Source organism: Alligator mississippiensis, chromosome 1 (genome assembly GCF_030867095.1).
Source record: "Alligator mississippiensis isolate rAllMis1 chromosome 1, rAllMis1, whole genome shotgun sequence".
Lineage (NCBI taxonomy): Eukaryota > Metazoa > Chordata > Crocodylia > Alligatoridae > Alligator > Alligator mississippiensis.
This window is the reverse complement of record NC_081824.1, coordinates 183,786,663-183,813,471: the sequence shown is the minus strand read 5'-3', so window position 1 is coordinate 183,813,471 and position 26,809 is coordinate 183,786,663. Positions and strand designations below refer to the sequence as shown.

The 26,809-nt window shown below is 44.6% G+C and overlaps 1 long non-coding RNA gene across 2 annotated transcripts in view; it reads right to left on the bottom strand.

The window, feature by feature from the left end:
- Positions 1-11,702: 11,702 nt before the first annotated feature.
- Positions 11,703-26,809, bottom strand: part of LOC132245077 (uncharacterized) — a 56,877-nt gene continuing 41,770 nt past the window's right edge. For both annotated transcript variants that reach the window (XR_009456913.1, XR_009456919.1), the window contains exons 2-4: positions 24,809-24,972; positions 19,362-19,491; positions 11,703-16,087 (exon numbers count right to left, since the gene is read on the bottom strand). This is a non-coding gene — a long non-coding RNA (uncharacterized LOC132245077). The remainder of the gene's footprint in view (positions 16,088-19,361; positions 19,492-24,808; positions 24,973-26,809) is intronic.

The window sequence follows — 26,809 nt, the reverse complement described above, 5'->3', positions numbered from 1 at the left end:
TAAGAATGATCTCCCTCTTTTTGACCAGGCAAACTTGACACATGAATGCTGAAGGTTGCTCTCAGCTTCCACTCCCCCCACCAAATGATTGACCCCATGGGGAGCCTGGCCCCCCCACCAACAATTTACCGGACCAGGCTGGCAACCAGAGTTGGCCTGCGACAGGGCCCCACGCACTGGCTGCAGAGCCATGTGCTGGATTAGACCTGGCATGGTGAGTCTGGGACCGTGCACTGGCTCTGGGGCTGTGTTGGGTCAGAACTGGCACACAGCTCTGGAGCCAGCACAAAGGGTTGGACTCACCACACGCCTCCAGCCATAGTGCACAGTCCCCCCCCCCCCCCGTCCCCCCACCCATAAGCTCCTAACCCCCAAGTTTCCTGTATCTATGTACTGCTGGAAGAACCATGAGCATTAGGCTCACTTCTTTGCACTTTTGGGGCTAGAATTATGGCACATAGGCTGTTTGCAGATGCTAAAAAAGAAAAGCAAAAAACAAGCTGCACTTTACCAGAAGAAGCAGTGTGTTACTTCAACCTAGCTGTGCAGCGTTTGTAAAGATCAGGCGCTTCAATGGGGCTTTATGGTGCTTTTAGCTAAAGCTGATTCAATCAGCTATTAGATAAAAGCACCAACCCCCCGCCCCCCCATTAAAATGCCCGATCTTTACAGATGTTGGGCGAGGTGGGTTGAAGTAACGCACTGCCTCTTCTGGTCATGCACAGGGCTTGATGAAGGAATGCACTGAATTTAAGGTAAAGCGCCGTTTTGCGGGGAAGGGGGGGTTATGTCTGCAAGCACCCACTATACTTTATTTGCCTTGTTAGGTATGGTTCTGTGTCTATGTCAGATAATTCACAGTATGTACATATGTCTCTGTACCTTTCATCTAAGTATCTTGGAACAATTTGCAAACATAAATTAAACTTGTTGTGTCTCAGGAAGGCAAACAGAGATTATTAGGTCCATTTTCCAAGTGGGTTAATGATGGCTGGTTTTTTCAGAATGCACACCTATCTATTCCTAGCCATCTGTTTTTGTCATGTGGCAGCATTATGCCTGTTCAGTTAGGGAGGGTGCCTAACTATTTCTTAATTGAACATAATATTTACCAGAACTGCAACTGAGATGACCATTGTATGACAAATGCTAAATAGTTATCTGAAGCTGTCAGTTCCAAAGAACTTAGCCAGGATATGTACACCATAAGCAGGGAAAGCAGTATATATTTGCTTTGCCACTTTCAAAGCTGCTTTTGAAATATGTGTATCTCACTTCATAAACCAGCCCAAAGTGTGTAGTGTTGATCCAGAGTTGGGATAATCTGGGTTTATCTTTATCCAGAACCTGATTTGAGCATAATATAGGGATTTGTATTTTCCACATTCGGAAGGCCTACTTTGCCTGTACCATATATCTGTAGTGAGCTCTGAGCTCACTGCTTGGTCCATGCAGGGTCCTGCTAGAGTTTTGCATGAGCAGTGTGCTCTGAGCTCACTAGCTGATTGGGACAGAGTCTAGCCAGAACCTTTGCTTTCATGTGGCTCTGGAGCACAAGGGTAAATATTGTTGCTGTTTGCCCTTCCCATTTACCTCCCTCCCCACTGAATTTAGCAACAGGGGAAAGGAAGGGGTGAGCTGTGGCAGTACTGCTCATTCCCTGGGCTCCAGAGCTGGGTGAAAACAGGGCTCCAACTACAATATATGCTGAGACCTCACATGCAACACAGCTAAAGGTGGATGCAACCACACTCTGGATCCACCCCTGCATGGAGCTTCTGTTTTTCTTGGTTGTATATGGTATGAGGAGAATGTTCCTCCTAATGTGCTTCTACTTTACCTTATTCTGCCCTCTGCATGGGGAGATATGCTTCAGGAAGAAGGATTATGTAATTCAATCATAGTGTACACTTGCATATGTGTTTCCCTCCAAATGCCTGAAAAAAAGTGAGATGTGATATCCATATTGCAAATGCAGGCTCCAAATTCCAGAAAACTTTGATCTCTATTCAGATGTAAGCTCTGTTGCTCAGGCCCATCACTAATGGAAAGAATGGCAGGTGGAGGCACGATCGCATGATCACATGGCTTCGAACATGTGTTTCCAATATGCCTTTAGTAATGCATCGTTTAAAAGCTGTGGACATGGATAAACATCAAGAGCCAAATGTATAAAAGTTGCTGAGCACTTGAAGACAACAGAAATTGTGGGTAAATGCTCAGCACCTCGGCATTCATCCCATGTGGGTGTGCTATTTTCTGGGTCTTAGATCTAGTCTTTAGACATCTAACTGGGCTTATGAATCACTCAAGTTCTGCAAACATGCAACAGAGGCAGGAAATGTATTTAGCCTTGCTGGGGTCATAAAAGTTATTTTTAAAAGGTGCTGGAAGCTGTTCAAATAACATTATTTATATACTGTTTTTTTTGCCATTAAAATAAACTTAAAAAATGCTGTAGCCATGCTTACTAGGGAGATAATCAAACAATAGTGGAAAGGTTCCGGGCTTTATTCTTTCATTCCTTTTGCTTTTTTCTTTGTAGTCCTGCTCTATTTTTCTAATGAAAGCAACAATATTGCTTGCCATGGAATAGGAAACTCATCTTTATTTTTTTTAAAGCTCCAAGTAAACAGTGCAAAAAAATTCCATGCATTTTTGCTCATTCAAATTTTAAAATTAATTTGCTTTAACTGTGCTAAGATTCCTTTTGTGTTTCCTTTCCATAAGTACCCTAGTAAATGAATTTACTGAAAACTATACTTGGAAGTAGTGAGGTGTAAGCCAATACTGTGAAGGCTTATTTTTTAAATTTATATTTATGAGTATTTAAACTGCAAAACTGTTTCCAGGAGTTACAACCCAGCCCCTCAAAAAACAGAACAATACTATGTGAGCTATGTGGCAAAATGGCTTGAATGTTGAACGCAGATATTACAATGAACCACTATTGCTCATACTTCTGCATGGGCATACTGGCAGTCGACACCCTCAACCTGCCAGCCAGTACCCAGTAGTCTGCATCAGTAAAAGGGCTGTTTCCAACCCCTTGCCCTTGCTGAGTGCAAAGGAAGCTGGAATCGGTTGCAATCTAGTTCCTGCCCTTCTCCCTCAACAATGTAGTTATGTGCTGCCTCTGGTTGGGCTGGATTGTAAAGTAGGTGCAAATCTTGTCCCAAGGCCTTACTCAGATACATTTCCTCTGAGACCACAGTAAAAGTGGAGTAAGAACTTCAGGGTTTGACCTGAAATAATGTATTTTATTACATGCAATAGGTTATTAAATTGCAAAGTCAAGAGCACAAAAATTAGAAAATGACAGAATGAAAGTTGCCTGCTCAATCTGAATTCATTTTCTTTGAGGATCATAGGAAAGTAAGGCTGGAATGGACCTCACAAGGCTGTCTAGTCCAATCTCCTTCTCATGGCAGGATCATCCCTGACTACTACTTCTTTTTCTCATGTCTCTACACCACATTTGACCATCATGTTACACACATTTGTGCTCCTTTATTGTACGTTGCAAGGCCTTTTGTTGTACATGTGCCTTCAAGCAGCAGGCATTGCAGCAGATGTTGCATAGTCTAAGGTTCTGTGCCACAGTTACATGGTTGGACAAATGGTATAGCTGCACTTCTTCATTAGTTCCTTGGAGCGTCCAGCTCTGGTATGTAGGTGGTTGAGACATTGCCACCTTTGCCATGGTTCATTAGCCCCACATGGTAAGGACTCAACTTCAGGCAAGTCCATTTTTCCACTGTCATATATTTTCTTCAGCCTCTCGTTCCACATCTGCAGTTGTCTCCCTGGGTGTGGCATCAAGAGGCTGGGTGCTGGCGAGGAAGTTCCTGCATGACTCCAAACATTTATGCGCTGTGGGATGGTCATACTGTGGGTGTCTCACATCTTCAGTTTGTCTTGATCATTCAGTCCTACTGGCCACTGCTCTTCTGATGTCAGGCAGAGTGATCCCAGCCAGCAGGTACACACTGTTTAGGCTGTGATGCATCGGCAGTTAGCGTTCAAAATGGGATCAAGGCACTTAGTGTGTATGGATCTTTCCCATACAGGGCATGCATACTCGACAGAGGAGAAGCTGAGAGCCAGAGCAGTGGTTCAGATGGTTGAAGGATTCACTCCCCATTTTGAGTTCGCAAGCTTATATAAATCTTGTTCCACGTGCTCACCTTTGCTTCTGTCATCATGATGTATTCTTTGTATGAGAATACAGGGTTCATTCATTCTAGGGTGATTCCAGGGTAAACTGGATTTGGACAGTGGGATAGTAGCTTCCTGGACCATGTAACGTTGAGCTAGAGGTTAGCCTCATGGTTTTTCAGATGGAAGGCACATATTTGTGTTTTCACTGGGTTGGCACATAATTGGTTTTCAACGTAGTATGAGGTTAGGTCAATTAGTGCCTCACTTAGGGATTTTTCAACGTGGCCAAAGCCAGTGTTTTGGGCTCTTGTGTACAGGTTGTCTACGTAGATTAAATGTTTTGTTTCCAAATTGATTGATTGGTCATTTGTATAGATGTAATATAACAGTGGTGCAAGTATGCTTCCTTCCATTAATCTGTTGCCTCCATCTGCTTCACTTCTCATCCAGTTTGACAAAAAAAGTCTGTATTTGAGCAGAGTTTGTATCGATTCTTTAAGGTGTAGATCTTTTGTCAGTTTTAGGATTTTGTGGAGGAGTTGATGGTGGTTAACTGTACCGTAGGCAGCTACTAGGTCGATGAACACAGCTCTGGTGATTTGGGCTCTTTCAAAACCATACTCAATATGTTGAGTTAAATTGAGCAACTGGCTCATTGTTGATTTTCCAGGATAAAAGTCGCCCTGTTAGGGGATTAAGTATTTATCCATGTACGGGGCAAGCCAGTTCAGATGTATGTACAATTTGTATGTGTGGCATAGCAAAGACATCCATCTGAAGCTCTTTGGCCCAGATGGATCTTTTCCTGGCTTTAGAAGTGCTACTACCTGAACATGTTACCATATCTTTAAAATTTTTCGACTGGCTCTGCATGAGTTATATAGGCAGAGGAGCCATTCTTGAGTCTGGGGTCTGAACTGCTTGATTTGTTCAGGAAGAATGAATGTTTATACATGTGCTCCAGGAGTGGGAAGGGGGGTGCTTTAATTAGAGTGGCTCTGAGAGCATGGAACATCATGTGTACCAGCACCCCTGTACTGAAAAATGTTGATGGGGCACTTTAACTAAAGCTTGTCAAATGAGCTTTAGTTAAAGTGCCCCCGCCACCATTTTTCAGCATGGGGATGCTGATACATGTGACACAGGAGTCTGCTGGAGTGCAGTAATTACCATACTCCAGCAGACTTGATTAATTCTGTTCTGATGCGCTGTAATTACAGAGCATCAGAGCAGCCTTGCCACATGTGTATAGGCACCCTATGTCATCAAGGCCAGTTGCTTTTCCAGTCTTTAGTACATTAACGCCAGCATTCAGCTCTGTCTTTAAGAAGGGGCTTGTAAAACCTAGGTTTTTGGATTATTTGTACCTTTCCCATATGAGTTTTTGTCTGTTTGTTTTTGGTGTTTGGGCTTTTTCCAGTGAGAAGCATCTAGTGAGCAATTTGGTTAGCAGTGACATTATGATGTTTGTAGGGGGTGAGAGCTAGTGCCTTTTGGTGGCTGAAGTATTAGCCATTAGCCCTGCTCTCCATTCCCATCACCCTGGGTTTTTCTGTCACACCTTGGTCTTAAGTGATAGAATGGGGTGAACAGGAATGTACCTGGTCCACAAGGCAATCCACCATGTGAGTTTAGGGGCAGTGCTGCCAGATATCTTTATAGGGCTTCTCCTCCCCTACACTCCACCCACACCTCTCCCAAAGAGGTGTTCTGCAGCAAATGTTGACATCTTTCCTTCCATATTAGTCTCTCTGGTTCCCTCTTCCTTCTGGTGTTGCCCCTTTAGGAATGCTGGACTCCATTCCCAAAAGTTGCCCCTTTAAGGTTCTGAAATCCAAAACAATAAAACCTGGGCTTGCCTTGCCCTTTAATCAGTGTAGTAATCCTTTTAGGAGCCTGAGGGGTCCTGCTGTTGCGGACCTTCTCCTCTTCCTGCTTCTTCCCGTGCCTTACTCTGTAGCTCAGGTTACTCCCCTCCCGGTCCCTTGGATGCTGCCCAGCTGCCTGGCTAGGGTCAGTCTGGCCATTTATTTTCTTTGGCTAAGCTGCTTGCTGTCCACATCTCCTAACTGATGGGGGAGGGGTTTCTAGCATGGCTCCACTTCCCTGGAGCTCCTCCAGTGCTTCCCCTTATGCGCCGTCCCCAGCTGCTTCAAATGTGTTGTGCGTGGGTCCATCAACCAATCTGGGAGCTCCGCCTGTCCCTTGTGACTGCCTAGGAGCTATGGCATGCTGTGTTTTCCCCAGTTGTTTCCTGTTCCCAGCTTGACCCAGCGGTCTTCCCAGTCTACAACCTAAGAAGGGCATGCAGGCAGCAAGGGAGTGCTTTTTGGAGGCGTGTGCGAAGTGGGCCCTATTCGATTTGGACTTGGATTCATCCTGAATCATGGACAGTAATTCTATTCATTGATTCGGATCACTGTCCCCAATTCAATTTGGCCGAATCTGAAGATTCAACGCTGATTCTGAGAATCAGCAATTCACACATAGACACAGCTTTAAGGTAACAGTTGCCAAGCTGGGGGCCGTGGGGGGCCCCCAGTACACTCCCCAGTGGCCCCAGAAGTGAACCAGAAGTGCTTCTGGTCCACTTCTGGGTCTCCTGCCAAGCATGCTGGGGAGCTCCCACGCTGCTGTGGGACACTCCATGCGCCCCAGCATTGCAGCATTCATGAGCCGCCTGGTACCTAGAGATATGTAGAAAAAACATTTAAAGCTGTGTCTATATCAGAATCTCCAAATCTTTCTAAATCTCTGTGAATTGATTCAGAGGGTTCCAATTCAATTCGGAGAGATTAAAGGGTCCTCTGATTTGATTCATTTTTGGAGATTTGGCCACTGAATTAGGCTGAATCTCCACTGAATTGAATCAGGGACTGAACCTTCGCACAGCCCTACTTTCTGGACTCTGGGTTGCCCAGTAAGCGTCCTATTCTTGAGCTCCTGCTACAACAATGATCTACCTTTTGTAGGTTGTCACTTAATTTATGTATTGTTGTCCATGCTTTTTAGTATTATGCATATCAGTTAATTCAATCAGGGTCTGCCAGGATTTCGTGTGTTCTTCTGTGATGGCTAAGATGAGCTCCTCCCCCTGTAGTGATGGTGTTTGCAGAAAAAGGGTCTAGTGCATACCATTCCCTGTAGTCTTTGTATAAGCGAAGTGAGGCCTGGGATGTAATTCATGTGGCAGCCTCCATACTAAACCATTCCAGCCACATGTCTGTCTAACCTGCTCTTGAAAACTTCCAAAGAAGATTCCACAACTTCTGTAGGCAGCCTGTTGCTTGACCAGCCTCGTAGCCAGAAAGTTTCTACTAACTCCAACCTAAATTGCTTCTACTGCAGCTTGCATTCATTGTTTATCATCCTGCACCCTACAGCCACAGGGAAAAGCCCGCCTCTATCCTTTCTATAATCGTTCTTCAGGTATTTGAAAAATGATATCAAATCCCACCCCAACCTCCAGTGTTCTCTTCTCCAGACTAAATAACCCTAGCTCTTTCAGACTTTCCTCATAAGTCTTGTTTCCCATGCCCCTAATCTTTTTTGTCACTCTGCACCAAATTGTCTCCAAACGATCCACATCCTTCCTGAAGTGTGGGGCCCAAAAACTGGACACAGTACTCCAGGTGAGGCCTCACCAGCATTGAACAGAGTTAAAAAATCACTGCCCTTGATTTGCAAGTGACATTCCTTTTAATACAACCCAGCATGCTGTTGGCTTTGCCTGTACACTGAACAAAATGGGAGCCCTGTGGATAAAATAATACATAACCACATAATTAAGGAACATATGATAATTCACATCCAAAAGGGGACTGAACTGAGGTATCACCGGCAACCTTCAGTCTGGCATTTCCTGACTTTTCAATGCTTATCTTTGCAACCTAAAAAATATTTGTTTTTTCATAGAGGTAGGGTTTTTTTTAATGTAATAGCCAAGTTTGTTTTAAAGAAAGTAAAACCAAATTTTATTAAGCACGATTGTAACTCCTAGTTACATATCATCAGGGTCCAAACGCTCCATTTTCATCATTGCACTGGAGATTTGTGCTTGTCAAGAAAATATAATTATTAGCCACTCAGTGCAATTTGGCTCTCCTCCAGGTAGGGATGGGTAATGGAGAGGTAGGCTGCTGGGACTGTGTGTTCCGTCAAGGCGGTAGTTGCAGAATAACACTTGCTTTCTTTCTTTTCTGTTTTCGAGTTGGGGGAAAGTACCATCTCATTTGGTCCTTCCACCAGAAGGGGAGGGACCACCAGAACCATGTGCTTGGTCCAGGGCATCGTTGGAGGAATCCAAACTTGTTTTCCTCTCCCAAGCATACTGCTACAGCTTTGCTGGCAACTCCCAGGCATTTCCAATTCATTGTCAATTGCTGCAGCTGCTTTGGTAGTTACATGAAGCCCATGCTTTGCAATATTTGCATTCAATTATTATTTTGGCATGCTGCCAACATTTTCTCAAACTACTCAGTCAACAGATGGGGCAAGTGACTTCTAACCATGTACACCTGTATATGGAATTTCATGGAATTTCATAGAACAAAGTAAAATCATCTCTCTTCCCTAATCCCCCCCCCCCCCCGCAAATTTCAGAGGCTTGAGAAAATCAAGGAAAGGGATAGAACTTCTCAAAAGAGTTTGTAAGAATCTTGTGTAATGTAAAGAGATTCTACCTACTTCCATACAAGCTGGCAGCAGAAACTGGCCCAGCTAGATAAATATCAAAAAGCACAAATAGCTAGACTTCTTAGTTTAAAAAAATAAAATTATATACATATACCTACATATACATATATATACATATATGTGTATATATATATATATACACACATACACACACACAGATGCAAAATTAAACCCTTTGTTAAAAAATTCTTCTCTCAAACAGCTGCTTCTAGTCTGTCTTTCCTTTTGTACCAGAACCATGCATATGTCAAGATCCAGGGAGCCTCTGGTTTTTTTTGTGTCACTCTATAGCCTGTAGATATAGTTCATGGGAGTTGGCTGTTGATCAGGAACCTATTAGTATTTTTACATTGCATCATCCCAAACTAAACCACCAGTGTGAAAACCTGCTTCAGGCCAGTTGGGAAGGTTTTGGCTTTGCTCTAGCCCTAAAATACGCAGGGGTAACATGTCTACAAGTAATAGGCAATAACCTTTTTAAGGCACACATCTGCTGGTGTAATTATTAGTTTACTAGCCATAGTCATTTGAGAGAGGTCAATCCCCAACCCCCATTCATGGATTCTTAGTCCCCATCTGCAGAAGTGCATGTCTGGGCCTGACTTAAATATACTACATGGGTGAGATAGTTTCTGAGAAACATGAGCAGTTTATTCTTCTAGAGATTAGGCATCTAGATTTAACCTCTTATATGAAGGAGGAAGCTTTACCACAGCACTCTCATACTAATCCTTACAGCAATATGTATCAGATAGGATTTGGACCCAAACCTTCTGGCTTAGAAGGGCGGATGATACTAATTGCTTCCCACTGAGATCAGAAGAGAATACCTCCAGGGTTCTTTCCTTCAATTGTTCTTTTAAAATAAAGACCTGTTCTGTACACAGGTGTTTTTGAACAAATATAACCATTAGGGCTGTTGGAGAGGGGGCAGAGAGTTACCTAGTATACTAATATATTAGTTACTGTGAGGGCAGTCATACCATTATAAATGTGCTTTTACCAGTGATTAAGCTATACCACTTCCATCCTGGTAAGAGCTTGTAGCAAGACTGGCTCTGAGGGAGTCTGTGGTGCCCCTCGTGGCCAAAGCAATCCTGCCCTACTTGAGCTCCTCAGAGTAACCTCACTGTCTTGCCCGCCACTCTTTGATGGAAACTGTATTTTACATTGGGAAAGTGTTCCCCAGAGTCTCCAAGTGTGCCTACTAGACTCAAACTTGGCCTAGCTTCACCTGCTTCACCAGGCCCCAGTCCTGCTCATGGCAACAGACTCAAAATCCACTACCCTACTTTAGACCCCACTGACCTCTGCATACTACTAACTGACTGACCCTATCTATGCCCTCCGGCACTAACTCGCCGGGCATTAAATGTGACCTCCAGTCTTCTCCAGGAGTTGCAAGGCATGGGCATGGCTTTCATCTCATTCCAGTCACTAGGGCTTCTCACCATCTCTCTCCCCCTGGTTCTGTCTTTGCTTCTGCCTTTCCCAGACTTTAGCTGCTCTGCTCAGGCCTTGGCCCTCTTGGCCAGAGCTCAACTTGCTCTCTCTCTCTGTACTCAGACCATAGCCCATCTCTGTCTCTCAACTCAGGCTTTGGCCCTCTTGGCTTTAGCCCACCCCTGGGCTCCTAGCCATGTCCTGGCATCAGCCCATCCTGAACTTCAGCCTCACTATCTGGATCTTCAGTCCTCTTAGCCTTGGCCCCTTCATGTCCCTGCACCTTGCAGGGCTCAAAACGAGTGCCCTAGGTACCCCACTGCAGGGTGTCCTGCTCACTGCTACAGCCACAACTCAGTCCTCTGGTAAGAAACAGAGATCAGTAAGATGTTTCAAACCAAAATGCTTAAAGCCCCCTGTGGGTCATTGTGCTGCTGCAAAAAGAGCCTCATCTCCACTCACTGGCTTCCTACCAGCCCAGCTGGTACTCATCCCAGCCTCATTGCCAATAAACTTGAACTAGTCACTATGTTTGTCAGTGGCAGTCTAGACTCTCCACCAATTTCATTGTTCTTTCCCCAGATTAAAATAGATTAACTCAAGTTAAACTCTTCTGCAGAGAGAGGGAGCAGTCCAGGCAACTAAGCCCATTTAGCTAAGTGCCCTTTGCTAAGACTGCCAACAAAAGTGCCAGTTAATGCCAACTATGGTGGTGATTTTTGACGTGGGATTATTTTCATTTTGTAGATGCTTATTTGACCACTTGAGTGCAAGCTCATTTGTTTCTTTCCTGAGCTATTCACTCCTCTCCTCTCCACGATGAATTTGAAGCATATATCTGATGACTTGGAATGCAAAGATTAGATGAAGTTAAAAAAAAAAGTAATTTCTTTTAAATCTTAGATCAATATTTACTTGAAAGTCCCCAAGACTTTTGGCAGTCTGTTTCTGGCAAATATCTAATCAGAGCCTCAGAAATGGGAGCCTTTTAGGACAGCTGGAATTTTTAACAGGCAATCACATTTTTGTTAACATTTTTTCCCTGTTAGTCATTTATCATTTGTCACTTTATTTGTTTGTTTCTCAAGGATTGTTACTAAAGAATGGAAGTCAAATAAAATGTAACATGATCTGGAACAGATTGACTGCCAACTCTGAAAAAAAGATGCAGATTAAACAATTGAATCATCCCATGTTCACTCCAAAAATTGGAATGCACAATCAAAAAACCATTTTATGACTATTTCAGGACCGGTAGTGGAAGAAAAGAGCTTAAAAGCAGAAGTAAGTATGACCTCATGTGATAGCCAGAAAAAAAACATTAACAAGCCCAGAAACAATAAAAAGTGACAGATGGATACACTTACACAGATAACATCAGAAATGCTTCTAGACAGCCAGGCTATATTCAATGGTGACATTTAATGCCAATAAAATATTAAGATATCAAGAAAAATATGAATCATAGAATCAAAGGACCAGAAGGGACCTGGAGGATCATCAAGTCCGGTCCCCTGCTATGAGCAGGAGGTAATTGGGCTCAAACGAGCTCAACGAGGTGTTTGTCCAGCCTCCTCTTGAATACCTCCAAGGATGGTGACTGCATTACCTCTGCTGGGAGTGTGTTCCAGATTCTAGATACCCTTACAGAAAAGAAGTTTTTCCTTATGTCCAGCCTAAATTTTTCCTCAACTAGCTTGTGCCCATTGGGCCTCATCCTCCCAAGGGGTGCCTTTCTGAAGAGTTGCTCCCCTAGATCTTGGTGTTCACCCTTAACATACTTGTAGGCAGCTATCAAGATATCAAGTCACCTCTCAGTCTTCTCTTGCTCAGACTGAAGAAACCCAGTTCCTGGAGTCCCTCTTCATAGGGCCTAACCTCCAGGCCCCTAATGATGCAGGTGGCCCTTTTCTGTATCCTTTTGAGCTTATCCACATCCTTTCTGAAGTGATGTGCCCAGAACTGGACACAGTACTCCAGCTGTGGCCTCACCAAAGCCGAATAAAGGGGGAGAAGCCTGTCTCTGGATCTGTTTGCAACATATCAGCTGATACACGCCAGAGTTCTATTTGCTCTGCTGGCAACTTCATCACACTGTTGGCTCATATTCATCTTCTGGTCGAGTGTCACCCCCAGGTCCCTTTCAGATGCAGTGCCAGCCAGTGGACCACCAGCCATCATATAGTTGTGGTGAAGGTTCTTCCTCCCCAGATGAAGGACCCTGCACTTGTCCCTATTGAACCTCATCTGATTACGTTCTGCCCATAGGACCAGTCTGTCAAGGTCATCCTGGATCCTTGCCCTATCCTTAAATGTGCCTGCATTTCCCCACAGCCTAGTGTCATCTGCAAACTTAATTGTTGAGCTTTTTACCCCCTCATCCAAGTCATTGATAAAGATGTTAAAGAGCATGGCCCAAGCAGTGACCCCTGGGGGACACCACTGGAGATGGCCCTCCAGGATGAGGCCATCCCATCAATTACAACGCTTTGGGATCAGCCTCTGAGCCAATTGCCAACCCACCTCACTGTAGACTGGTCTAGGCCAGCACCCTCTAGCTTAATTGAAAGAATCTCATCGAAAACAGTATCAAAGGCGTTGCTGAAGTCTAGGTAAATGATTTTAACCTTATATCCCTTGTCCAGCTGATTAGTTACCTGATCATAAAAGGACACCAGGTTTGTTAGGCATGATCTACTCTCAACAAAGCCATGCTGATTGTTTCTTAATACCCCACCAGTTACAAGCTTGTGGTTGATGGCCTTCTTGACAATTTTTTCAAAGATTTTTCCCCAGACTGACTGGTTTATAGTTTGCAGGGTCGTCCCTCTTCCCTTTCTTAAAGATGGGTATCTCATTACCCCTCTTCCAGTCGTTCAGGGCCACTCCCAAGTTCCATGACTCTTTAAACAGCTTCGCCAGAGGCCCTGCTATGAGCTTAGCCAGTTCTTTCAAGACTCTCATATGCAGGTCATCTAGCTCAACAGACTTGAACACTTCCAAATGTTCTAAGAGTACCTTCACCTGTTCGGGACTAATTTCATGTAGATTGTTGTTTTCCCCATATTTCCTGGGCCTCTGGACAAGTGAACAGCTCCACACTGTCGGCCCATGTTCATTTTGGCATCAATAATGACTCCAAGATCCTTTTCTGCCTCTGCACTGACGAGAAGGGAGTTCCCCAGCCTGTAGGTGTGCTGCTGGTTCTTCCTCCCCAGGTGCAGTACCTTGCACTTGTCAGTGTTGAAATCCATCCTGTTCTCATCCGCCCACCCCTGTAACCTGTCTAGGTCTGATTGCAGCCTATTCCTCCCTTCTAGAGTGCCCACTTCTCCCCACATTTTAGTGTCATCTGCAAATTTGAACAAGGTGCTTTTTACACCCCCTTCCAAGTCGCTGATGAAGATGTTGAACAGCGCAGGCCCGAAGACCAAGCCCTGTGGAACCCCAGTGCCCACATCCCTCCAGGTCAAAAATGACCCGTCCACCACCTCCCTGGGTGTGGATCTCCAGCCAACTAGTGACCCATTTGACTGTGTAGGTGTCAATGCCACAGTCCCCTAGTTTTTTAATGAGGATGGGGTGAGAGACAGTGTTGAAGGCCTTCCTAAAGTCCAGAACGATTACGTCCACTGGTACACCTGCGTCTAAGGATTTTGTGACCTGGTCATAGAAGGCCACCAGGTTGGTCTGACAGGACCTGCCTCTAATGAACCCATGTTGGTTGCCCCTAAGTATAATCTCCCCTGCTGGCCCCTCGCGGACGTGCGCCAGGATAACTCTCTCAAAAAGCTTACCCAGGACCGAGGTAAGACTGACTGGCCTTTAGTTTCCTGGGTCCTCCTTCCTCCCTTTTTTGAAAATGGGAACCACATTGGCCCTTTTCCAATCCTCTGGCACCTCACCAGAGCACCATGAGTGCTCGTAAAGCCATGCCAGGGGTCCCGTAATGACCTCTGCTAATTCCCTCAGCACTCTGGGGTGGAGATCATCAGGACCTGATGATTTAAATACATCCAGTCTCTCCAGAAGTTCCCTGACTAGGTCCTCACTGACCCTAGGCATGGGTGTGCCTCCCCTGGGACCTATGGGGGTCCCAGTGGGGGAGGTGACCTGGTCCCTGCTCAGAAATATGGAGGCAAAGAAATTGTTAAATAGGTTAGCTTTGCTCTCTGGTGTGATGACCAGATTTCCTAGTGTGTCCTGCAGAGGCCCCATGTTACCTGGTACCTTCTTTTTACCCCCTATGTATTTAAAAAAGGACTTCTTGTTGTCCTTGGTCTGGGTAGCTAGTCCAAGTTCCATATCCTCCTTGGCCTTCCTGATTGCCCCCCTATAGCTCCGAGCAACTGAGGTATAGTCCTCCCTGGTGATGGCCCCTCCCTTCCATTGGATGTACGCCTCCTTTGTAGCTAGATGTTCCCGTATGCTTTTGGTGAGCCATGGGGGCTTTTGTGCTCTCTTGCCCTCTTTGATCCGCATTGGGATTACCTCCCTTTGGGCTTGGAGGATTGTCTTCTTAAGGAACGACCACTCTTCCTGGACACCCGACTCCCCTCCACTCTGGGACCTCAGTGCCTCCCCGACTATTCTCCTTACCTCATTGAAATCTGCCCTCCTGAAGTCCAGGGCTGCTGCCTTGCTGCAGGCCTTTGCCACCTTGCGCTGGTTGGTGAATTCCATCTGATCTCCATGCCTACCTTGTTCTTTCTTGATTATGCTGTGGACTTCCCCCTTAGGCTGTCTTGGTAACAACAGTGCAACTTGGCACTTGATTAACTCTTTTCACCTTCAAAGCATTTTACAGTATTAATTAATGTACCAGTATTCGTTATCTAACCTGCCAAGGGGATTGAAGACCTGCACAAACACGTTAAGGTCAGTGCTATAACATACTTTTTCTGCCCATAGGAAATTAGAATCAAATGCAGACACACAGAGAAAAGTTCAGAAACTCAGGGCCCAATCCTGAAATCTCTTCTGATTCAGGAAAGTATTTAAATATGTGTTTAATTCTTAGGATATGAATACCTTTTTCACACCCCTCCTTGAAGCCAATGGAAGTATGAACATAGGATCATAGTAAAGCAGGGCTGGTGGCAACCTCATAAGGTCATCTAGTCCAGCCCCCTGCTCAAGGAAGGATGGTCCCTGACTAAATCATCCCAGCCACATGTCTGTCCAATCTGCTCTTGAAAATTTCCAGGGATGGAGATTCCACAACTTCTCTAGGTAGCTTGTTCCAATGCTTGGCCACCCTCATAGTCAAAAAGTTCCTCTGAATCTCTATCCTAAATTTCCTCTGCTGCAACTTCAGGCCATCGCTCCTAGCCCTATAGCCACAAAGAAAAGACCATCTCCATTTTTTTTAATTGCCCTTCAGGTATTTGAAGACTATTATCAAATCCCCCCTCAGTCTTCTCTTCTCCAGACAAAAGTTCCCTAGTTCTTCCAGCCTTTCCTCTTAAGTCTTGCTTCCCAGGCCCCTAATCATTTTTGTTCCTCTTTGCTGGATTCTTTCCAGTCTGTCCACATCCTTCTTCAAGTGTTTAAGTTCACTGATGTACTAGAGCCCTAGAGGTTGGAGTCCTACCATCTTAATTCAGTTGGAATTTGGGTTGAGTACAGATGACGGGATCAGGTTCATCTGGTGGAATCAGTGCTTGAGCTGATGCAGAAAGTAGTGAAGATGTCACTGTGAAAGGCTTTTAGGAAGATGTGGGAGATTTTGAACACAGAATTTGTTTTGATGTAACCAGTAATTTAATGTTCTGCAACTGGGTCATCCCTAAAATAGAGAGCATTGTGGTTAAGATGAGACATGACTTAGATTGAGCTAGTACACAGTGGCTTGACATCCTGGCACATCTTTCAAGCTGCTATTTTTTCCCCTCAGAATCTCAGTTTTTCATTGAAAAAAAAAAAGGCTTGGCTGTCATGGTAGCATAGAAAGTTCCCAAATTATGGGCTGAGTGCAACTGATATAGAGATATCTCCTTGAGCCTGATGGCCACCTGGAACAGTACCTGTGAGAGCCATGTGGTGTTAACTTGGCTGCCTACAGGTGATAAAGAGTAACATTTTAACCAGTTCATTTTTTTTATAAGATAGGAGGCAAAAGAGTACACATCTGTACAATATACTGAAGGTGCAGCATCTGGTATACGTCCTTTCTGTTTTAACCCGATATAAGGAGCCAAGTCCAAGGTGCCTAGTAGAAGTTACAGGCATATTAAAGTCTCCCTTTAGGGGTATCAAGGTACAGGAGCCCAGAAAAAAAATCAAGAAATGCGTAGGACCCAATCACATTTTGCACACCTGTACCACTTGCTGTAAATACTATCATGTCTTGATAATTCAGTGAGTAGACCTTATTTTATCCTATGGCTTTCCCAACTCAGTCATCTATTCACTCTGTCCTCTAACCTGAATCTGGAAGAGGAACTCATGCAACACCATTGTTATGGAATTTATGGTTGTTTCCAAGTGAATCCTACATCCAGGTCCCCTAACATAGCACTTCTGCCTTCTTCTCCTAGGAGAATGAACAGTATGCCACAAGAGAAAACAGGGTGCAGCTTTACCCATGTATCAGCTGCTACACAGTAACTGCTCATGAGCACACTCTTACCCTATAGTCAGTGGAGACAAATTATTAACTTACCTCTTTCTCACTGACTTTTATTAAGATACCACAATTATGATCCCTTACTGGGCATAAGGGTGTTTACATGGGCAGTTACTCACCCTCTCTCTTTTACCATGCAATAAATTGCTCATTGCTTATAGATGAAGGTCAGGTAATGGCCCAGACAGCTGTGCAAGATCCTGTTAAAAGAGGGTGGTTCTTCTCAGAATAGGTTATTTGAGACAGACTAGACAAAATTTGACGGTGACGTAAAGCTCCAGAAGTTCTGCTTTTTGTATTTTTTAAATTAACCTACAATACACTGTACTCTGGTTTTAATAGAGAGGCTCCCCATTCATACTATTAACAGGAATATTAGCAGTTTTATCATCTTGTTCCAGGTAATCATCTCATTCCATATAATTATTAGCTCTTGCTTCTTGGATGAAGTAATCGTTTTAAATCAGCTCATATTTAATTAGCCCATATTCCCTGCAGAATGCTACAGGCATATCCTGTGCAGGTGTAGTCTTGAAACTGTAAGCTTGGTCTCAGAAGTGATTCCAACAGGAGCTGAATGTCTTGTTCCAGGTGGAATTCAGCAGTACAAATCCCCTTCTGAATGAATGGTACCATTTAAGGGAATAAAAGAGAAAGAGGGTTGTCTCAGAGGGTGTGACAAGTGTATCTACTTCTGAATAGGACTCCAACTGAGCGGAACAACCTCTTCATGGGTAAACAAAGGCATACATAAGTGTAATACCTATTATAGAAAAGAAATGAGAGCATGCTGTCCTTATTAATGTTGCCTTTTCAGCCTTGTTTAGATATTTCCCTTTCTTCCTTTGGGTAATTTATGCTGTGAGAGGTTGAGAACTCAGAACTCCCAGGGAAACCCACGGGTTGAGAGTGCTGAGCCCCTGGCCTGGCAGTCCTTATTTGACTGAAAAACTGGTCTAAAAATGAATAATGGAGTGGGTTTGGTATGCTCATTGTGTGCTCAAATCCACATTCAAACACTGGTCTTGATCCATGCATGCAACTCCTACTGACTCAGGCACTTTGTTAGTAGGAGGAGCATGCATGAAGATTGAGTAACCACAGACTGTTTCCTGATGGGATATTTCTTGAAGCTAGGGCTGTTTCAGTTCTCTTGAATATTCAGTATTCTGAAGAACTATTTGCTGAAATATTGGAAGGAATAGGAAGAAAAGTGAATAGAAAATACAGAAAAGCAGGTACTAATTATACTCAAAGGTAGAAAAGAAATGGCTCTTAGCATCTATATCTCAGCATAATGATGGAACAGTTAAAATAAAATGGTTTTACTAGTGCTTGGTGACACCCAAGAAAGGTAGCTTTTGTGAACCAAGCCCAGCTTTATAGTTTTGTCTGCAAATAGCAAAAACATGGACTGCTTAGCAAGCAAAGATTACTTTAGGCTATAGCATGAAAAAAGGAGAGAAACAAAAATATATATTCTAGTTTGTCTGCCAGGGTGGTACAATGACAACTGAAGTTTAACAGTGTGAGTGTAGAATAGCATTAAAACAACTGTTCACCACTGGAAAGATATTTGTGAGAACCCTTCTGAACTGTTTCCTTCCAGTTACTGAAAAGTTCCTCCCAGAATCTCAGTGTGGGTTTAGGGTATAAAGAGGCACAACTGACAGGATCTTCACAGCTCACAGCTGCAGGAGAAATGCCTGGAATAATATAACCCTCTCTACATGGCCTTCTTTGATCTCATGAAAGCTTTTGACTCTGTCAGCTGAGAAGTGTTGGGGAGGATCCTTCTGAAGTACCGATGCCCAAAGAAATTTGTCACCATTCTCTGCCTGCTCCATGCAAGCAGTAGTTCTTAGTGATGGATCTATCACAGATCCCTTTGAGGTTAAAACAGGATCATTACTCTGATCTTCTCAATATTCCTTGCCTCGATGCTACATCTGACCACCAACAAGCTTCCAGCTGGAGTGGAACTAAACTACTGAATGGATAGTAAGCTGTTTAACCTCAGCTGACTCTGAGCCAAAACCAAGGCCACCCCGACCTGAATCATTGAGCTTCAGTATGCTGATGATGCTGTAGCCTGTCCTCACTTGGAAGCAGATCTTCATTGTGAACATCTTTAAAAGAAAAGAAAATGGGACTGACACTTAACATTCAGAAGACTAAGGTCCTCCACCAACAAGTTCCTAATGAAGAGTCCCCAGCTCCAGTAATCCAGATTCATGGTGAGACTCTGGAGAATGTTGAGTATTTCCCATACCTCAGGAGCCATCTCTCACAGAAGGCTGACATCGACAAAGAAATCCAACATTGCCTCAAATATGTAAGTGAAGCCTTTGGACACCTGAAGAAACGGGTGTACAAAATCGCAACATCAGATCTGAAACAATCTCATGGTTTATCAAGCAGTCATGATCCCCACCTTGCTGTATGGAGCTCAGACATGGACAATGTATAGGAGACATCTAAAGTTGTTGGAGAAGTACCATCAACACCGCCTGAGGAAGATCCTCCAAATCCAGTGGGAAGACAGAAGCACCAACGTTAGCATCCTGCAAGCAAACACCACAATTACTGAGATAATGATCATCTGACATCAATTTCACTGGGCTGGCCATGTCATTTGGACATCCAACTCCAGAGGCCCAAAGCAAGTTTTATTCCTATTTTCCTAGGCAGGATTCCGCTCTCATTTACCAAATGTAAATCCAGAGTAATTCTGTCTTTTTCAGGAGAGAGATGCTGATTTTAAACTATTACAAGCATGATCAGAATATGGCCCCTAATATTAATATTTAATTCCTCTCCTTGGTTGTCTTCACTTCTCCCTATGATGATTAAAGGTAGTGTATTTGGGGAAAATAATTCTAAATCTCTCACTTAAATGAAGGAAATTTTCCCCAAAACTCAGTTCTAGGGTATGGCATCTGTAGTAAGTGGCCGTCTTAAGGGTGATCGTGATGCCCATTGGTGGCTGCTCAGCCCTTGCCAACCTGGCTTCTCTTGGGCCATCTCTCTTTTTCTCACCTGCCACACCTTTCATCAATTTCTGCTGAAAGGGAGGCTGCCCCAGGGCATCCCAAACCTGATCTCACTCTTAGGACCACAGGCACTTGTGGTCATTGCCTTAAGGGGTAGTTTTTTGGGCCCCATCCTCTCCAATACGCACTCCCAAACCTCACAGGTGATCTAACATATGCCCTTCGTGGGCTATGGGCTCCCATCCCTGGTCCTTGCACCTCCTGGGCTCCAGACCTCTGGGCTCTCTAACCTTGCTGACACATTGCCCTTTCCATGGGCTTGGACCCTTTGGCTCCATACTCTGCCCTCTCGCAGGCCCCAGGCACTGGAACTTCTCTCAATGCACTGTCATCTGCCCTAGGCACACAACTCTCCTGGTCCCATCCTGTCCCCCTCACCCCAGGCACTAGACATTTGTGCTCTAGTCCTCCCTGAGCACCAAACCCTCCTGGGTCACCTCAGGCACCAGACATTCTCGCTCTAGACCTTCCTGGTCTCCCCCAGGCACTGGACATTCATGCTGTAGTCCTGTTGCCCTGTGGGGTCAGGCCAACTCTCAGGATCTCAATATTACACTGTTAGACAGGAGGGTGTGACACAATTGCACATATACAAACACACAAATGAATTAGGTGTACACACACACACACACACACACACACACACTACCAACTCAGGCACATACACATCCAAACAAGCCTAGGCATATTCAAGCACATACACTATACCCACCAAATGTTAGACAAAAATCAGTTGTCCATACCCACAAACCCAGTACACATACACAGATCACTAATTCGTATACCATGCTCACAATGACATATATGTAAATATATATACATACATAACTGACCCACCTACACATACACACAAGTAAGTTCCTAACTTGGATGGTACAGTATGTATGTATGTGCTTAGGGTACCTGGGATACTTGGGGGAAGGTTAAGGTGAGAGAGAGAGTTAAAGTATAGGGAGTAAAAGTTGCCAGAACTGGGATTAGAACCAGCAGACTAGAGAGAAGCTGGCTGAGGAATTGAAGCTTGGGTTTACTTAAGATCAAGTGGCTCCAGGGTTACTCAAGGTCACTGGTGTCAGGGGAAAAAAGCCTGGTGGCAAGGAGGGAGACAGCTAGGAAAGAGAGAGAGACAGAAACCTGGGAGCTCAGGGGAAAAGGCAGTGGGGATAAGACAGTGGCAAAGAAACAGGGGGTTTGCAGGCAGAGAGGAGCTCAGGACAGGTGCTGGAAGTGGCGGTGAGCCAGAAGCTGGAGGGAGAAATGAGACAGAAGTTAGAGGGGCAAGGACCAGAGATTGGAACAGGGCTGGACTGTAGTAAAGCAAATCCAACTCAGGGGTCCAAGTAACAGTTTTATTAAACAGACAACACACTACACAGCCCCATGAAGTTATTGGTTCACACACACAAGCACTCACAATGGCAGCAGGAGAAAGACTCAGTGGAAGTCCAGGTAGGGAAGAGAAACAGATTCCAAGTTCTTGGTTGAAGAGGGGGTGGGAGTGATAGCTACCTATCCAGGCTGGAAAGGGGTCTTTGTCCAGTAGGTGTTGTCCAGAGGGGGGTTGCCAGCAGGGCCTCTGGGTGGATAGGTGGTGTGGCATGGTGCTGTTCCAGATGGAGAGGGCGTCCCAAGGAGTCAGTCTTCACTACCCATTTTTATGGGGCAGATCTCCTATGGGGAGGGCCTGTCCAGGCAATGTCAGTCCTGTTCCAGAGGGCTCCAGGTGTTCTTACTGGGCACATGCAGCCTTGGCACAATGGTGGGTTGCCTCATCTTTTGTTTCATGAATACTGAGGGTGGTTTCAAGGGCTGGGTCGTTGGTCCCCGTCTTGATGTTGATGGTTCGGTCATTCAGAGGGAGCTATTTTTAGACCTACTGCCATTGTCACTCAAGCACCCGCATTCATCCCCATTCATTCAGGATCCAAGTTACATAGGAGGGGTAGGTATGAGTCATAGGTTAGGGGACACAAGATGGAGGCTTGACATTACAAGATGGAAAGATGATATGACTTATGCTAACTTCCATATGTAGGCCTAAAACAGTAATCACACAATATAAAAGCAGTAAAAAAATTAAAAAAAAAAATCAAAATAAACATAATAATTATCACTTATAAAACAGTGGATGTCTATATCAAAATAGCAGGGCACATATTTGCAAAGAGGGGAGAAAAAAATAAAACTTACTACCTAAAATAAAATGTTAAAGCTTATCCTACAACTTAGCTTACTTATATTTATCTATAGGGAATAGAGAGGGAGAGAAAAAGTCAGAAATGGTTGGGGAACGGGAGGGAATGCATTTTAAAATAAAAAAAAAAAGAAAAACTGGGAGTTTTGCTACAGTTCCCGCTGGGCACTGGACCCTCCTGGTCCCCCCAGAGCACCAGACATTCCCCCTCCTCAAATACCTAATTCTTTTTGGGCTCAAGCTCTCTCTGTCTCTTCAAGCTCTCTCTCTCAGCCTCAGGCCTATCTCTTCCAAGCTCTGGCCCAACATTCTGCCCCTCAATGGGCTCTGGCTCTCTGCCTCTGGGCCCGAGGCCCTCCATCCTTCTGGCCAGCTTGGACTTCCATACCTCCCCTTCATTCCCTTCCTCAACCATCAGTTTATTTACCAGCAGCCCTCTTGGGCTATTCTTCTGTCCCTAGGCCTATCTCTTCCAAGGCCTGCCTTGCCCCTCTCAGGCCCCTGGACCCCCAGGCCTATCTATTCTGAGGCCTGGCTAGCTCCTCTCAAGTCCTGGCCCCCTGGCCTATTCTTCCAAGACTTGGCCAGCTCCAGGTCTCAGTGCTATTTACTAGGGGTGTGCAAAGTGGGCCCTATTCAATTTGGATTCGGATTTGGCCTGAATCAGGGGCAGTGATTTGATTAGTTAATTCGGATCACTGTCCCCGAGTCGATTTGGCCAAATCCAAATCTGAAGATTCAATGCTGATTCGGAGAATCAGCGATTTGGCCATAGACACAGCTTTAAATGTTTTTTCAACATAACTCGAGGTACCAGCGCGGCTCATGAATGCTGTGATGCTGGAGCAGATGGAGCCCCCGCCCCCCCCCGGCTCAGCGATCAGCCACGGGGAGGCTCCAGGTGCCCCCCCAGACCCAGGAGGTATTGGTTGCCAAGCCGGTGGGGGGCCCGGTGCATTCCCCAACGGACCCAGAAGTGGACCGGAAGTGCTTCTGGTCCGCTTCCAGGTCTGCTGCCAAGCATGCTGGGGAGCCCCTTGTGCTTCTGCACCCCAACATGGCACCCCAGCTTTCACAAGCCACCTGATACCTAGAGGTATGTAAAAAAAACATTTAAAGCTGTGTCTATATCCAAACCTCTGAATTGATTTGGAGAGATTAAAGGGTCCTCTGATTCAATTCAGATTCAGAGATTCGGCCACCGAATCGGGCCAAATCTCCACCAAATTGAATCGGGGACTGAAGTTTTGCACAGCCCTATTGCTTACTTCAGCTCAGCAAATATCTCAGGAGCCCTGCTGTCAAGAGCTCCTCTCCCAGTGGCACTCAGGGCTAGTGCCTGACTGGCTCAGGCCCTGGGCTTATATGGCTCAAGCCTAGCCTCCTTCCAGTCAGGTGACACTTTAATCAGCTCCTGCCACACCTGCAGGCTGCTCTGCTTCAGCCTTTACTCTTAAATTCCCAGACTTATTTTTATGTATTTTTTTTTCTTGGTAGTGCTTATTGTAGTATTTGAGCACATAAAAAGTAATGATTTTAACCTCACAGCCCCCATGAGATGGAAAGTTCAATATTCCTATACTGTTACAACTGGATATACTGAAGTATATAGAGGTTAATGCCACAGTGACTCAGTTCTTTTGGGGTGACTCAGCTTGGGACTTCTCAGACAGGATTTGGACAGATGAGAGAGTACTGCTCTCACTGGAGTCGTGGGTGCTGCAAATCAAAACTGATGTGGGTCAGGTTGGGCAATCAAAAAGCTGATTTTGAAAACATGGCCCTCAGCAATTTACTGAAGATTACACAGGAAATCTGTGGTAGTCAGGAATGCAATCTCTACCCCTTGAATCCACATGCAGTGTCTTAACCATAAGACTATCCTTCCTCTTTGACAGGGCAAAATACACAAGGTTTCAAAGCTACAGGTCAAGGTGAAGTGTCTCATCTCTCCAGCAAATGATAATGCAAACCTCAGAAAAAGTGTATGGTAGAAATTACATTCCCTTGCTGAAAAGTTATTGACCAAGGGAAAGCAAGGGAAAAGAGATTATAGGGGAGGAGGGGAATATGTTTGGCTTCTTCCCACAAGGAAGTCACTGGGTAATATGCTGTTTATAATGTCAATGTTATAAATAAGTGTGCTAGTTTTTTGATCTGTGATTATTGATTTTTCCTGTAAAATATTCTTGTGGTTGCCCTACCTGTCTTTGAGAAGTGCCAGTTGTATTGATTAGCATGGAGTTGTTCACTACACAGTGACTCTTCTAGCATTGATTTTTTTTTTTTAAATCTTTTACTTTCTCCCCCCCCCTTGTTTTTATAAAATATTTCCCAGGATTCTTTGTTTTGTATTTAACACCAGGCTCATAATCCCTCTTTCTTTTCTGAAGTGAAAGGTATTTCACAGGTTAGTTTAAACAATAAAGTGCAAAATGCCATGCAGCAGGGTAGTTTAATGAACACTCAACATGCACTTACCTAGTGCCTCTGGTACACCTTAAGAAAGCATTAATTATCACACTAATCAGATCAATTGCAATCTGAAGCATCCGCTTGTAATTAGAAAATTGATTATTAAAAAAGTTAAGTTTTAAGGCAAAATTCAGCCTTGTGTCTTGTAATTGCACTTACATGGGTGGGGTTTAGTCAACAGAAAGAGCACAGAGGAGCTATGGTTCCAAATGAGGGTGAAGACCTAACCAGGAGAAGACGAGGAAATGGAGTCCATCAAGAGCTGTAGAAATAGATCGTTTTGTCCTGTAGTCTCTAGCAGCTACGTTATCCTCGGGTATCATCTGTAACACCATAGGAAAAATATTTCAAACTGACAAATAATTTTTTCAGTTTTGTTCCCCTCACATTTAAAAAAAATGACAACATTCATATGAAGCTTCATGTAACCTTTTTATAGTAAACCAAAAAAGTATGTGAGAGAGAAAACCCTTGGCCTTTAAATCCTGGGCCTAAGTTACCTAACTATATCTCTTTTAAACAGACTTCCATCCACCACTAATCAATCAATAATCTCAGAATATCCTGATATGAATAATTGAAGGTCAAAATATAAAATGCTATCTTCACAGTTAAAGATATGAATAGAAGGGGACTTCCAACAGAGATAATCAGCCTTGCTTATGAACCTGAGTAAAATGGACATCAAATTAGATGTTTCCAGGAAGCTAATAATCAAGCAAGCAGCAAACTAAATAGAGTCAACAAGTCAAGGAGAAAACTTTTCAAGTCTCAGAGTTAGAAAACTTTCTTACTCAAATAAGAAGTGGAAGCTTGGACAGGTTTAAGGGGGTACATCTACACAAAACTGCGAAGTAGACTAATAAGCTCTGCAGTAAACGTCACACATCTACATGTGCACCCATTATGCTGGAGTAAACTAATTCATTCTGCAAGTTCTATCCTGCTGCAGAGTTTTTTACTTCGCAGCAGCACAACAGCACACATATAGATGCTGTCCCCACCAGCTAGCCATGCACTGGAGCACCCTCATGGCCCAGCTAGCCCCTCCACAGAACCAGGGAATGGCGGGGCCCTGGGCTGGCAGGCTAACCCCACAGTCCTCCGCCAGCTGGGGCTGCTCCAGCCTAGCTCAACATGCTGTAGTCTTGGGAGCATGTATAAACGCTGCACCAGGGAGCAATGAACTCTGGAGCAATAAGCCCCAACATTTATTGCTTTGCATTAATTGCATGTGTAGATGTGCCTAAGGTGGTGACCAAAAAGGATTGCTTTAAAACTCATTTTTGCCCTTTTCCTTATTTTCCTTTTGTGATGTTGAAATACGGCCTGAAAATATTTTAAACGATTCTTTTTTCTTTTTTGGTTTTCTTGTTTTAAATCATACTATCAGAGAAGTAAATTCTGGTCTTCTCTTAATTTCCCAGAGGATTCATTGGTGATTTGTGAGGTTGTTTATGTAACAGGGAGTGAAAGGTTCCTGTTACTTTAAGGGGACAGTGCAGCCGGAGGCAGGCAGCTGAGCAGGAACTAGCTGCACTACAAGCTTACTGTGTGTGGCAGATTCTCAGACAGACAGGCTGAGAGAAAAGCTTGCAAGAAGCCAGGTCAGGCTACAGCAGGGAGGAGCAAGAGGACCATTAGGCAAAAGGGGAAACTCTGGTGACTGATGGGGAGTCACCTAACTGGAAGGGGAAGTACTTCAGAGCATAAGTCCAACACCAGAAGCGAGGTGTGCAGTCTGGCCCTGCATGTTACAGGAAGCAAAGTTCCAGGGATAGAAGGGCTGAAAGAGACAGCTCCTGGCAAGCACCTAAGCTACCTGTAAGAGCTGGGAAGTGAGAGCCCAAAAGGAAGCAGGGCTTGCAGGACGGTATAAACCCAAAGTGGGGGGAGATTTTTTCATTGAAAGCGGTTGCTTGTTTTTGTGTTGTAAATTGAAACTGGAGGACCAGGTTGTGGCTATGGGGGTAGAATAGAGGCCACAGGGGCACTTGAGAGGCACCCTGCATAGAGCCCTTGGGGTCAGGGGCCACATGGGGGTTGAGGAGCACCAAAATTGTCTGGCTTGGGTTGGGGACTCAGATGGCTAAGGGGTGTATAAGCAGACTTGCCAGAGTCAAGGACCCCAGAGGGCTGAGAAGTGAAAAAAGCAGCTTT